At 36.4% G+C, this 16,071-nt stretch overlaps 1 long non-coding RNA gene across 1 annotated transcript in view; it reads right to left on the bottom strand.

Moving 5' to 3' along the window:
* Positions 1–5,650: 5,650 nt before the first annotated feature.
* Positions 5,651–16,071, bottom strand: part of LOC144372897 (uncharacterized) — a 66,275-nt gene continuing 55,854 nt past the window's right edge. Inside the window, exon 3 of the long non-coding RNA XR_013432725.1 lies at positions 5,651–6,230. This is a non-coding gene — a long non-coding RNA (uncharacterized LOC144372897). The remainder of the gene's footprint in view (positions 6,231–16,071) is intronic.

Below are 16,071 nucleotides of genomic sequence, written 5' to 3'. Positions count from 1 at the left end.
GTGTGTTTGACAAGACAGCTTGATATTTCTATCAAACAAATGACTTTCATATTGCAACAATCTTTGTAAGAACCACTCAAATAAAATTATCTTAAAAAGGGAAAAAAAAGCATTCAAATGTAATGCCAATTAAAATAGCAAACATAGAAATATAACTAACTTGCTCAGGGCCTTGTTAAATTGCTGAGGCTGGCCTTGAACTTGTTATCCTCCTGCCTCAGGCTCCCAAGTTGCTGGTATTAGAGATGTGCCCCACCATAGCAACACCTTACCTTTTCTTCCCAAGCTTTCTGTTATCCTATAGTTTGCTTCATCTGCTATCCACCTCAGGTAGCTATAGCATTCAACAATTGCCTGTGGTTGTTTTTGAGAAATGCCACCATTGTAATGGGGGTTTACAATGAGCAACTGCTGAGTCCAGTTAAATAAACAATCTTGTGAGTGGGGTGTGACAGTAAGTCACCAGGAACAATGATGGCAATTCCCTGGGAATTGGGGCCTGGGAGCTGTGGAAGAGCTCCAAGCCCTTTCTGCCCCCTCCAGTGGCTGGCAGGCTTCAGGCTGGAACCTACATATGGGATGCCAGCTTTTGAGATGATTGTAGAGTTGTATGAAAGGGAGGATAAATAAAAATGCCTTGATGCATTGCTGAGGGTCTTCAAATTTTCTAAATGCTCCAGGATTGCTGCAAGCCTTTGGTTAGTTTTCAGAGTTCTGTAAAAGTAGGTACTGGCTATTTTTTTCAGTATGTTCATTTCCTTTCTGAAAGGCATTTTTTAGAGTTTTTCATTCCACACATTAATGGGATGATATGAAATCATAATTATTAACATACTAGACATAGAGAGAAGAGAACAGAATCAACCAACATGGAAACAGTCATTATGTGAATCAAAACATAAAGAGAAAAAAAGATGAAAAATAAAATGGAACAGGGCATTAAGATGTTTAGAATAATCTCAGATGTCCAAAGTGTCCATTTAACTGGGATTCCAGTATGAGAAGAAACAAAAGAATTCTTTGAAATTACTTAAAGCCAATCAATCACAGATCTGAGAAGCTCAGAATAATTCCAAGCAAGATTTTTTGTAGTGTTCTTAATAATTCCTGAATGGCATATTTTTGAACCCAGACATTCATAAACCTTAAAAAATGCCATTTCTACTGCAATCCTAAACAATTAACAAAAAAGCAAAAATGGAAAGCCAATAGAGGAGTTCATGGAATTCTAAATATATCAATTCATCTCCTCTGTCTTCTCCAAAGCAGCCAATAATAAACAAAGAGAAAAAAATAATTGGTGGGACAAACAGAAAATGAACACCAAAGGCAGAACAGATTGTTTAGAAGAGCCTTTGTGGTGGGGCAAAAGCACCTGCACATTATCTCTGTGCATATTTGTCTAGGGACATGCACTGCTTGATGTTTTCTCCCTTAAGAATTCCCAAGTCACAGGCCCCCAAAACGTGAAACAAAACCTGACAGAACTGAATATAAGACAGATAATTCTACAAGAATATTTAGAAACTTCAATAATTCACTTCCAATAAGGGAAAGAACAACATAACAGAAGATCTACATGCAAATAGAGGACATAAATAACATTATAAACCAACCATATTTTAAACTGACAGTGATAGCAATGCCATCCCATAGTAGCAGCAAACATTTTCTTCTGAAGTGCACATAGGACAGTCCAGGGAAGACTATGTGAAGGGATATAAAATAAAACTTACAATTAAAAAAATAAAAAAGAGGAATGATACAAAGTATATTCTCTGAAAACAATTAAATGAAATTAGGTAAGTCAAAACAAGAATAAATATGTGTAATAATAAATAAATAAGTCCCAAATATGTGGAATAACCAATGTGTCACAGAAAAAAATGGAAGAAGAAACCTTTCCATCCACCTTACAGAAGCAAACAAAAGAAAATTATAAGGAAATATGAAAAATATGATAAACTATTACATGCCAACAAAGTAGATAAAAATCTAATTAAAATCTTATCTAGATAAAATGGACAAATTCCTAGAAAGATATAATCTACCAAAGTTGAATCAAGAAGAAGTAAAATATCTGAACAATGTATATCAAAGTAAAGAGATTATATCAGTGATAAGAAATATTTTTTTTAATCTTCCCAAATGAGGTGGCTTCACTGGTGAACTCTATCAAGTATGTAAAGAAGAATTAATAACCAGGAGTGGTGGCACACACTTGTAATCCTAGCTACTCATCAGGCTGAAACAGGTAAATCACAAGTTGAAGGACAGTCTAGGCAACAGAATTTCCCCTAAATTAAAGGAGGACAGTAAAACACAACATCCTTAAATGTTCCTTTCTGTTTTCCAAAACCTAGCCATGCTAAGGGATGAGATCAAGCCTGGGTTGGAAACTCCAGATACATTTTATCTTGAAGGCCATCGGCTTTCTCTTATGTACTCTAGAAACTAGGGCAAGTTAGTGTTTTCTGTCAAAAACTGCTTTCTTGCATATATGCCAGGACCATTGCTCCTGGGAATGCTGGTCATTCAAGCAAAGTAAGCAAACATGCTGATGATGTCACTGCTTCTGCAGCCTAACATAAAAAAAAAAACTATCTCAAAGTGAGGACAGGCACAGAACTGAGGGCATTTTGGAAATGATGCATGTCACTCATCTAACCAGCCACTACTGGACAGAACAATGTGATGGCCTCAGGTTCTCTCTGACTATCAAAATTGAACTCTTCTTGGAGCAGTCCTGATCTCTTGTAAGCTTTTCTCAATAAACCATACATCTCCCATGCTGTCTTCAGGCACTTTCTTTGGTCTGTTGGCTACCTAACCCGTTTCCCTGGCACAACTAGGCTATGGACTGCATAGAAAATTAGTAAGACTCTATCTCAAAATAAAATAAAAGTGCTAGGGATTTAGCTCACTGGTAGAGTAATTGCCTAGCATGTGTGAGGCACTGGGTTCAATCCCCAGTACTCCAAAATAAGAAGAAGGAGGAGAATGAGGAGGAGGAAAAGGAAGAGAAGGAGGAAGAGTGGGTGGGGGGAGGAGGACAAATTCCTCACAAAACTTTCAATAATTTAGCAGAGAATATTTCTTAATTTATTCTCTGAGGCCAGTATTACCTTGATTCCAAAATAGACAAAGACATTACAAGAAAGGAAAACTTTGGATTACCCCTTATAGAAACAAATACAAAATTCTTCAATAAAATGTTATCAAGGGCTGGGATTATGGCTCAGAGATAGAGTGCTCACGTACCATGGGTTCAATCCTCAGCACAACATAAAAATAAAATAAAGATATTGCATCCACCTATAACACACACACACACACACACACACACACACACACACACACACATATATATATAACAAATAAAATGCTAGCAAACCAAATACAGAGATATATATTTTTTAAAACAAAACAAACTACAACAACAACAAAAAAACACCATGACCCAGTGAGATTTGTCCCAGGAATGTAAGATTGGTTCAATACATAAAAACCAATTATGTAATATGCCATAGTAACAGAATATATAATAAAAACAACACAATCACTAGACACAGAAAAAGAATTTGACAAAATCCACCACAATTTTATGAACAAAAATACTCAACAAATTAGGAATTCAGGGAACTTCTTCAACCAGATAAACAGCATCTATGGAAAACCCACAGCTAATATTGTACTTAATAGAAGGGGGTGGCTTAAATTTTCTTAATTAAGACAAATATGTCCATTCTATGTAGTTTTATTCAACATCCTACTGGTTAGGGAAATCAGAAAAGAAAAGGAAATAATAATCATCCATAGTAAAATTCAAAACCTAGCCAAGCTAAAGGATGTCATGATTTTATATATAGAAAATCCTAAGAAATTCACTAAAAATAGATCCTATTAAAACTAATAAACAAATTCAGCAAAACTGAAGAATGTCAGATCAACATACAATGTCAATTGTATTTTTATATACTACTTTTAATGGATGATCTGAAAATAAAATTTCAAAAAATCCCATTTTAATAGTACCAAAAGGAATAAAATATCTAGGGATAGTTTTTTTAAAAAATAAATTTAAAAATATACTCTGAAAATTATAAAATATCATTGAAATAAATGAAGATTCAAATAAGTAGAAAGACATCCCATGAGTTGAAATGTTAATATTTTTAAGACAAAATTAATCCCTAAATTGATCTACAGATTAATGGAATCCCTATCAAGATTCCAGCTGATTGATAATATATATATATATATATATATATATATATATATTTTGCAGAAATTGACAATCTCATAGGAAGTATAGATGGAAATGTAAGAGACTCAGAATAACCAAAAGAATATAAAAAAGAACATTGTTGGATAGCTTAAATTTCCTGACTTCAAAGCTTATTGTGAAGCTACAGAAATCAAAAGTGAGATGCTGTTGTAAGAATAGACATAAAGAAATTATAAATCATAAACAAATCCAGAGTCTAGAAATAAACCCTACATTTATGGCCAGTTTATTTAGAGATATCAACTGAAAATAGGGAAATCCATAGAGATGGAAAAATGGATTAGAGTTACCCGGGATTAGAAAGAGAGGTTTCTCTTTGAGTGATAAAAATATTGTGGAATGTATAGTGGCAATAATTGTACAACTTTGTGAATATACTAATACTACTGAAATGCACACATTTTTTAAAAGGATGAATGGGTGGATATTCTGAATCATTCTCATATTTCTGGGCACTTATCAAAGTTTACCCTATTATATAATTATTTCTAAACATATATGTTCTCACCATACAGGTTGCATGAAGATTGAAGATATGAATTACATATCACTCACCATTGTGTCAAGCAAAATATTTGTACCTTGAACCCTGTTGAATTAATTGGTATCCCCAACATTTTGGGTTTTCCATCACCTAGTGTTTGTCTAAAAGCCTTGAGATGACTTGAGTAGACTCCAGAAACCACAGATCCAGCATCGCCCACACAACTTCTTTGAGATTTGCAGCAGTTACTTGCCAAATAATTAGAACCAAGAGCTTTTTTATGTTAATGCTGATTTTAATCCATTCCTTGTCTGAAGAGTTACTTTGCTGGAGTGTTTTTTTCATCAGGAGTTCAGTCATCCAATTTTCTCTAGTGGTCCTCTTTCAGTCTCCCAGGTCCCTCCTGACCAATAATCTAGTCTCTATACTTTTCTATCCTTCTTCCTCCTCCATCTCTCCTTTCCTTCTAACATCCCTTCAATTTGGAACTCTGTATCCAACAGTGAATACTTAACCTTTTTTTATTGTACTAGTCTAGTGCCAGGTTGACGGTTACCTCTATCTTCTGCTTCAGTACTCATTCATCCAGTCAGTCCGTCAGTCAGTCAGTCAATAAATTCATAGCAAGTAACTAGAATGTAAGTCATGCTGTTCAAGTTGCCCTGTTGCCTTGATTACCTTTTATGTTTATTCATGATGTGGAAATGGAGTGTTTATTTTCTTATGCAACCAAATAGATTTATGTCACATAGGTAATAATGTTGGAGGAATTTGGTGTTTGTAATGTTCTAATACCTAGTGATAAACCTGCAGACTCACTGATTAATAATTTTCATATTTGAAGGATTTCAAAAAATGAATCAACTCTTTTCATCTACTATAGGCATCAGTATTTTAATCAATTCCAATTTCAAATCCATCTTGCAATTTAAGCAAATTGCCATCTGTTGCCTGGGTTGTACTGGTTATGGCTTCAGTGTTACTGTTACCTTCACAGCTTAAGTAAAAAAAAGAAAAATGAATAAGAAAAATTGTTGAGCATTAAATCTCGCTCGTATGTGCATTCATACTGTATAATTACTGGCAGCTCTCCAGAAAATGTGGCCTAGTTTCTAGAAGCCTCTTCAGTCTGTGATATTAAAAGATGCACAACAATTTAATCAACTCAATAATTTGATTATCTGCACCTATGTTTTTTTTCTTTTAATAGTGCAACAAAACCCTTCAGTTCCATTTGAAGAAGGTCCCAGGAAAAACTGGTGAGCTTCACAATGAGGCTGAGATTATTGGTCCCAGGGATCCCTGGATGTTCCTGGATGGCGGCCTGAGCAATGAAGGATAGGGTGGGCAGAAACTCCAGGTCTGGCCTGACAGATCCAGTTTCAGAGACAGTTTCTGAGCACAGTGCTTGCACAGGCCTGCCCCTTTCTCTCGCTTCTCATATTTTGTAGGTGCTGTCTGCAGAGAAAAGGAACAAAACAAAACAATTTAAATCAAGTCTCATTTGGTCTTTATGAACAGCTGCCCACCTTCCTGGGCTGCCTCTCAGACTGTGTGTTTGATCTGTCAGAACTGGCCTTTCTCCACAGATTCAGACCTCTCTCTAGTAACTGACTGCCTACACCTGAAGTTTCAAATGTTTTTAAATCTTGTAGACAACTCAGGTTATTGTAGGGCTGGAAGCACCCTCAGAACCTTGTTACTTTAAATTTAGTCCATGGACCTGCAATATCAGTGTCTCAGAAACTTGCAGAAATGCCAATTGTTAGATGCTGTTCCAGACCTTGACCAAATAATCATCTTGGGGGCTGTATTTTTCAAAGCCTCCAGGTGATTCTGATACTAAGTAAAGTTTGAGAAACCCTGGCATGTCTGTTATCTGGTGCCACTCTCCATACCCTGACCTTGGCCTAAAGCCTTTTCCCACCCCCTCCCACATCCTGTGTCTTAGATTTCTGTTCCGTGGTTTCTTATTCCTTCCGCTTTATTTCTCCTAGATTAGGTTCCGGATTCCAACCTCTACTGACTGCTCTACACTGAAGTCCATATTGGTACCTCATTCCTGCATTTACCCTCTCTTCTTTTTCAGTCTCTTACCTGCTGCCTATAAAAGCCAACTTTAAGCCTCCTTATCAACCTACTTCCTGCCCACAGCTCCTGACCTGATTGCAGAGGGTGAAATCTACACATGAAAGCCACCAGGGCATAGTGCCACTAACACAGGTCTCCAAAGTGCTCTCTGTCATCTGTCTTTCCCCTTGCTGTCCCACTTCCACATGGCTCCCACTTGCTTCCCTAAAGAACAAAATTGATATCGCCCTCTGCCTAAAATTTCCTGTGGATTTTTAGTTTTCTGCAGGATCGAATCCAAACTCCTTAGCATAACATCCAAAGCCCTCCACAAGCTGTAGCTACTTTCATTGTTATTGCTCCCCTCACCCCAGCATCACCCCTCTGTCAATTCACTTTTCAGTCTCATCTAGCCATTCGCTTGTCAGACCTCAGTCCCTTTGTGCTTGCTATTTCCTCTGGCTAGATTGCTCCTCTCCTTACTTTTTCCCTGGGAAAATGTCTACTACTCAAGACTCAATTGAACTGCCGTCTCCTTGGTAAGACCATTGCCACCTCCTCCAGGCTCAATTATATGCACTGTCCTCTGGACACCTCAATCACAACTCTAAATTCATTACTTGTGATATTGTGTTTGAATTCACACTTCACACATTGTCTTCTCACACTGGAAGCTGTTCTTGGCCAGAGGTAGTGTCTGGTCATAATTGAGATACCCAGAGCCCAGCACAGTGAACGACACATTGTAGAAACTCAATAAATACTGTCAAATGAATATTCAGATTTTAAGAACTATGCCTCAAGGAATATTGTTGTAGGTCAAGTCACTTTATCACTGTAATAGGAAGCTTTATAAAAGTGCATGAAGTAAACCCCTTTATAAATCAGAGAGCCATTTTGCAAACAAAAGAACTACTCTGTAATATAAAATAATTAATTCCAATTTCTCTGTAACAGTATTTTCACATCTATGATTATCCTAATATGGAAGCATGCTTATTATTTTTCTAAGAGTGTCTGCAATCTCCAGTATCTTTCTAACTCAGGAAGTTTCTTGTTTCTTTTGAGTACCTCAGAGTTTGTTGTATTCCAAGTTGTGATAGGATAGGGTTTCTTAGAAAAAGACAAAAGAATGGTGTGCAGGTTGTGAGTTCATGATTATATAATTTTTTAAATTTAAAATACCTTATAAGGCTTAATTTTAATATATGTAAAAAATTTTATAGGTATATGAAGAGAGAAACATAACAATTAAAAAATTGTTACCTAAAATATGAATATGATATTTTCACATGCAATTTCACTTGAACCACCTAGCAAGCTTAAGGTTTTTATTTGAGAGGAAAAAAAATAGTCATTTGACTAGTTTTGCCCTCTGGGACTATGCAGTGTACAAACTGTACCATCATTCTTTTTTTTTTCTTTTTTTTTTTAAGAGAGAAGAGAGAGAAAGAATTTTTTAATATTTATTTTTCAGTTTTTGGTGGAAACAACGTCTTTATTTTATTTTTTTTGTGGTGCTGAGGATTGAACCCAGTGCCCTGCTCATGCCAGGTAAGCGTGTTATGCTTGAGCCACATCCTCAGCCCTGTTCCACCATTCTTGATTGCCTTGATGCAAGGGGTCTATACTTTAATATAGACAGTTCTCTCCTAGCACTCAGCTGGGCCTCTCCTAGACCAGTAATTGAACTAAGCCTTGCTTTAAACCAGTTAAATAAACTCTTTGGGTGGACACACGTATCAGCTTTTCCAAATCTATGGGTCATTTTCTGTGGTCATATGATTTTAGGAAGATGATGCTCCTCACTTGGCAGAACACACAGACCATATGCTTCCTACACTATATGGCCAGTCCTTGAAACAAAGACTCATCTTATGTCCTGCACTATTATTTTATGTGCTGGATTTTTCGTGTTGCTAAAAAGAATTGTTTATAGCCATTTTATCCTTGAACCTAATTTTGTTTAACATAGAAACACAAAGTATTTTTGACATTTCTGTTGTTGTTGTTGTTGTTGTTGTTGTTTTTGAGTACCAGGGATTGAACTCGGGGGCACTCAGCCATTAGGTCACATCCCTAGTCCTATTTTATATTTTATTAGAGACAGTGTCTCACTGAGTTTCTTATCACCTCTCTTTTGCTAAGGCTGGCTTTGAACTCACAATCCTCCTGCCTCAGCCTCCCCAACCACTGGGATTACAGGATTTGTGAAGTTTTAATATGGCATTTTTCAGGAATGCAAGTATCCAATAAATAGAAGACTACTCTTTTTTAAAATTCAGAATTATACAATGAGTTCTTGGAAGTAGGTCTTTTCCATTTAGAAATGTGTGTGTATCACTTGAAGCAATGCTACTTAATTCACCCTCATAACACACCTGCATTAATCTGTATTTGTAGCTGTTAAATTCATAGGAGATACTATGCATAGGTGCAAGCATATATCTATTGTATGCTACTTCTATGTCTAATGTAATTGTATCTAAGCACTTAAATATTGAAATACATAAAATTTTATAAGTGTTTTCTTTTAATTATCCTTGTATTTTAGCTAGAGAATTGTATTATTATTTTTTTAAATGTATTTATGTAGGTTAACTATGAAATATATCTAAAGAAAGTAAAGAAAGCCGTACAAAATATTTTTTCTTAATGAACTTCGGTCATCCAGTGATCTATTTTTCCATCACAATTTCTTCATTCATTGGTTCCTACGCTTAACCTCATCATCACCAATAACTATAGCTCCTCTATAATCTCAGTTTCAAGCATACTCTTCTCTGCTCATGTCTCTCTATTCTGACAGTTCACTGCTCTGAGTTTTCCTTTGCATCAGCAATTCATTAAGACTTCCAAAACATTTACTTTTCCCCTTCCTCACTATGTCTGGTTCCCCTGTATTCTTCATCAATCCTCTTCTTCTAAGCACCACCCCAATGTCCTCCTGTCTCCTAGGCTTGTTCTCAGCCTAGTGCTTGGTATTAGCTGTTCCCCCTGCCAGAAATACTCTGACTTCATACTCAATGGCTCACTTCTGCTCTTTCCTATTTCAGCTTAAAGATTACCTATTCAAAAAAATGCTCTCTCCTGACCCCTTCTTACATAGCCATTCAGTCTATCTGGGATGACCCTAACATTCTTCATTTTAATTCCATGTAAAGTATTTAGTACCAATAAGATTTTTTTCTTTGCTGATTTATGCTCCAATCATTTCAGTATAAGCTCTATAAAAGCAGAGGCCTTGTCTGCCTTGTTCATTGAGAAACTGTACCTGACACCAGACTGGTTACTCAATGGCTATCTGAAAAGATAGAATGGAAATGTTATATGTATAAACAATGGAGTTTTATTCAGCCTTTATGAATGAAATTATGTCATTTGCAGAAAAATGGATGGAACTTGAAAACATTGTGTTAAGTGACACAAGCCAAACTCAGAAAGCAAATGTTCCTGTGTTTTCTATCATATGTGGAAAGAGGAAAAGAAAATGAGGGGATCTCATGAAAATAGAAGAATTGAGGGAGATCAGTATAGGAGCATACTAGGGGAAAGGAGAAAGGAGAATGATATTGACTGAAATATATTGAGAAATACTGGGGAATTATATTGGCAAAATTATGTTGTTATGTTGTCTGCATGTATGAGTAGGTAACATTGAATCTCAACATTATGTGTAATTCTGAAGCACCAATAAAAATATGGAACAAAAGGGTAGTGAGGCTGGAGTTGTAGCTCAATTGTAGGCAAGCACTCTATGCTTGCCTAGCATGTGTGAGGCACTGGGTTTGATTCTCAGCACCACATATAAATAAATAACAATAAAGACCCATCAACTCATCTCTCTCTCTCTCTCTCTCTCTCTCTCTCTCTCTCTCTCTCTCTCTCTCTCTCTCTCACAGAGAGAGAAAAGAGTTGGTGTGCCTGGGGTTGTAGCTTAGTGATGGAGCACTCACTTAGCATGTGTAATACACTGTTTAGTTCTCAGCATCACATATAAACAAATAAATAAAATAAAGGCCCATCAAAAACTAAAAAAAAGTATTTAAAAAAAAGGGGCTATCAGGGTGTCATTTATTGGTGGATACTTGCCCAGCATATGAAAGACCTTGGGTTCAATTCCCAGTACTGAAAAAACAAAGAAAAAATAAAACAATAATCACAACACAAAGCTGGATAACAAATTAAATATGCAACATGAGTTCATTTCCTCATTTTTGTTTATATGAATATATATCCCATTAAAAATCTAAAGAATATTTTTTATTGTTGCTGATCTATGGCTTCTGATTCTTCCATGATGAATATGTATTATCTATATATTGAAAAAGCCATAAAATCATTATTTTAAAAACAAATGCTGAATATTATTGATCTTGGAATAAAATCATGTAGTCACTTTCTAAAATATTCATTATTCCCAAATAGATTTTATGTGATATTTGGGATCTTAACGGAGTTATAAAATTAACCATCTTTTCAAAGCATTTGCAGATTCATGCACACGGACAAATCTGTCACATTTTTTTGGTCTTTATTCCAACCCCCACTTATCATTTCAGGCCAATTTGTATCATTTCCCTGGCCTTCTCAGCATTTGTGACATTTCCAATTCCATCTGCAGATTTAATTAACATACTGTGTATTCACTCTTCCAAAGCACTAATAACTGGAGATATAAACTGGATGTAGTGCTCCCTGCTGCTCCACCTTGATACCTCCCACAACTGGACAGCTCCTTCTGCTTTACCTAGTTTTCAAGCCAGGCTGATTGAAACTGATTTTGCAAATAAAATTCACTCAGACATTGCATCAAATGATTTATGAAGTCCATGCAGCCGTGTGGTGTCCCATTAATCACAGACACTACAATAATCTATTTGTGTGCAGCAGTCCTTATAAATCAAATAAAATAAATTCCACAAGCACATCTTCAGCTTTTGCAATAAGATACATGGTATTATTCAGGGCACCATCCACATAATGCAATGTTAGCAGACTTGCAGATTCCTGAGCTTGGTCAAGCAACTAAAAATATGCTTTCATTTACTAATGCATACCAAAGCTAAAGGAATTACTGCCTGTTCATACACTGAGTGAGTGAATTTCTTTAGGGCTCAGGTCTCAAATTTTTTAATGAAAACTGATGTAAATAAACAGAACAAATGAGGTACAAAAATAAGACCAGTATGAAGATTTTGTTAACAAACAATCCAGAATTACACCTTCAAATATTGAGCACTTGAATGCCTTCACCATTTGGAGAGCTTCTTTCCATTATATTATAAAACAATTTTGTAAATTCTCATTTGAGACTGATCCACGTTTCACATAAAGAAAGCTTGTCTTCAGACATGGCAAGTCCACTTCATTTTTGAATATGTTTCATGTCTTAAAAACAGTTCAAAATTATTGCAGTCTGTGCCAATGTAGACTATATGTGTGTGAACATTTTTCCAGAATTTTATTTATATATGATATCTTTTTGTATAGTGATAGGATATAAAGTTAAGTATAAATATAAATAAAATGAGATTCTACCATGATTATTGTCATATCATTCCTTTTTAAAAAAATCAACAATGCATCATGAATATCTTTACAGATACAATAAAAATGTGTGGTATCTGAGCTGGGTGTGGGGGCACACACCTATAATCCCATTGGCTCAGGAGGCTGAAGAAGGAGGATCGTGAGTCCAAAGCCAGCCTCAGTAAAGGTGAGGCATGAAGCAACTCAGTGAGATTCTGTATCTAATTAAAATACAAACAACAAACAAAAAATAGGGCTAAGGATGTGGCTCAGTGGTCAAGTGCCCCTGAGTTCAATCTCCAGAACCATCCACCCCACAAAATTGTGATATCTGGATCAGGAATATATCCAGCTAAAACTTCATATATGTTGCCAAACTTCTTTCCAGAAAAAAAGAACTGTGTTGTAGTACTATCAATAATTCACGAAAGTCTTTGTTGCCTCCAGCCTTGCCAGTCCTGGATATTGCCAGTCATTAAGGTTTTTGTGAATCTAATAGATGAAAATTGTTTTCTCACTATAATTTGCATGTCTTTGACTATATTTGCTTAAACTATTTTTGTATGTTTATTTGTCATTTTTATTTCTTCTTTGGGGAATTAATTGATTTTGTATATTTCCATGAGGGACAATATTCATCAATTTTTTTGATTGAAGGAACTATTTTTATACTAAGCTAATGGTGTTTTAAAATCAAAACCAGGCTAGAAACCTAACAAGTCTAATTTTCTAGTATATTTATAATTGTATCAAAGGGCAGTTCCAAAAATATTTTGGGGAAATGTCAATATTCTTAGGAAATGGGTATATATATTGTCTCAAGGTAACAGCATTATTACTTTGAAAAACAACACTATCTATAATTTTCTGTTTGTTTAAATAAAACATTATAATTCTTTATGTTTGATGGAAAGCTTGTGCTCTGAAATCAGATACCTTATCTCCAAATCCTGACTCTCCGATTGATAACCTATAACCTAATCTAAGACAAGTTGCTTAACTGATTTGTGCCTAGTTTTCCTCATCTATAAAACCAAGATAATGGTCCCTGTTATGTAGAATTGTTTGGGGATTAAACAAGAGAATGTACATAAAGTCTGGGAACAATATACATAATCAACAAATAATAGTTACCATTAATTTCATTAACTGTAATAATATTTGGATTCATGGCCTGCTGAAACCTAAACCACCAATTTTATTTTTACACACACACACACACACACACACACACACACACACACACACATATATATATATATATATATATATATATATATATATATATATATATAGTAGATGGACACAATACCTTTACTTATTTATCTTTTTTTCATATAATGCTGACAATTGAACCCAGAGCCTCATGCGTGCTAGGTGAGTGATCTACCACTGAGCCACAACCCTAGTCCCAAGTTTTACTTCCTGAAAGCATTTTTTAATGTGTGTTTCACTGCATCATTGGCAAATAAACTGCTCTGATGATATGCTTAGAGTCTCAAACTTTATTTTAGTAACTAAAAAAAAATAAAGTTCAGAATGAGAAACAAGGAACTCTCTCTTTAATCCTTTGGTGGCTTCAGAATGTAACAATGTCAGAATAAAGATGTAAAATCTTCACACAGATCTGGACACTGACATGTACAGTTTCTGTCTCATCTAAGCAGGATTTAGCCTAGTAGTAAGATCAGGATGAGCTGGATGTTGGGGAGTTAAGAAAGACCTGTAAGCCTAGTTAGCCAGTAAGACTTGGGCGTACTCCTAGTTCTAAACAGGTAAATGGCCACCACCCTGATCAGCAACTAGGGATGTGGAAACACAGTGAAACCTAGCAGAGACATTTTGATGTGGAATATGATAAGCATGCCAGACTACACGACCAACAAGCTGCTCCTGGATGGAAAGCAACATAGTGTCAACATGAAGTCACCAGAACCTTGACCTGAATCTTGACTCAGGCACATAGCCTATGGCCCTTTGGAATAATTAAATCATTTCTCTGAGCCAGTTTCTCTTCTGTAAAAAAAATATGTCTGATCATAACTTATGATGAGATTACTTTGAGGATTAAAAGAGATATCAAAAACATTTAACATATACTCAGGCTCATATGTTCAATTAATGATTTCTAGAAAGCAGAGGAGACACTATGTTTAAGAACTAAACTGCATGGGTGCTGATCAAGCATTACAGATGCCTGACCAAATAGGACAATTAAAAGTGACCCCTCCTCAATGAACAGGAAAGTTGGACCAACCAATAAGAAGAGATGCAGCCCATAACACCCTATTGGTACATATTGCTTCTTAAAGATGAGAAAGGAGTTTCTCATATTGAATAAAAATCCCAGAGTTGGGAGTTTGGAGCAAATATTCAACAGAGCTCCATCTAGCAAGCCACATACAATCTGAAATCAGACAGAGGGAAAGAACTCAAAACTGCCTGGCACTGGTGTAGCCTTCTGGCCCCAGGTGCTCCTAGGCTAGCCGCGGAGGCCACTGTGCTGGCGGGCGCTCTGAACGCTGCGATTCTCCCATTTCTCTGGGTGCGCCCCGAACCAAGGCAAGCCGAGAAGCAGCGCAGAGCAGTAGCGCAGCCGCAGGGCAGGCTCCTTGAGTCCCGCTGCTGGAGGAAGAGGAGAAGGAGGGAAAAGATGAGGAGGCGTGTAAGGGAGGAAGGGCCTGGCCGCCCAGGTGGGAGGAGGAGAAGGGGGAGGGGGCCAGCCAGGCTGAGTGGAGCGCTGCTGGGGGGGGGGCGAGGTCTGGGGGATGGGGTAGGATGGGGGATGGCGCAGCCGAAGCAGCGGAGGCTCCAGCGATAAACAAGCACCTGGAGGAGCCCTGCAGGAGTGAGGCGAGCTGGGCGTACAGAGTAGACCCGTGGACCTTCTACAGCGCCACAGCGCCCACTCCGCCGCTCAGGAGGCAGGACAGGTCCCGAGACTGCGCAGCCGCTGTCTGTGGCACACAACTCTCAGGTACTCAGCTTAGATTTGGTTTAAGGGCACTAAACTCTAACAATATTGTTTAATTCAAGTATTTTTTAACTGTGGGAGAATAATTCAACTTAAATATTTAAGACATTTGTTGCTTAAAAATCTGTTAGAATGAAATGTGACCATTTCCCAAGATTGTTAATATTCTTATTTGTTACACAGCCCTCTATGTTAATATTAATTGCAAAATACTTTGTTTTCATATGTATGTTTTCTCAGCTTTTAATAATATATGTTTATCCTTTAAAATTAAAATTAATACAACTTATTTGATTCAATTTATAATAGCTGATTGGTGTTGAGTTGCTGAGTGTTTTGCATCATCTCCTTTTGACCTGGAACCCACCATCCATCCAGCTGTTGGTTACTGGAGTTTTACAACAGATAGTAAGAGCTGCTCAGGATTATTTGCAGGAAAAAAGAAATACTCTAAGTAAGCACTTTAAATCACACTAACTTAAAGTAAACCTTATTTGCACTCTAATTTTTAAAGTAGTAAGGCCAGGAGGTTTATGATTTAAAAAATGATCATACATTTAGAAAATTTGAAACTGATTTTGTTTTCATTAGGACCAAATGAAATTGCTGATAGCTGATCATTTTTCCCCTCCAAAAATGTCAACTTCACATAGTTTAACCTAGCATATGTGTTATCTTTATTAGGAAATAAATACCTAATATTTTCCAAGTAAAAAATAACTA

This window comes from Ictidomys tridecemlineatus, unplaced genomic scaffold, assembly GCF_052094955.1.
Source record: "Ictidomys tridecemlineatus isolate mIctTri1 unplaced genomic scaffold, mIctTri1.hap1 Scaffold_186, whole genome shotgun sequence".
NCBI classification, from domain to species: Eukaryota; Metazoa; Chordata; class Mammalia; order Rodentia; family Sciuridae; genus Ictidomys; species Ictidomys tridecemlineatus.
Note: the sequence above shows the minus strand (reverse complement) of the source record. Positions and strands in the feature narration are given on the sequence as shown.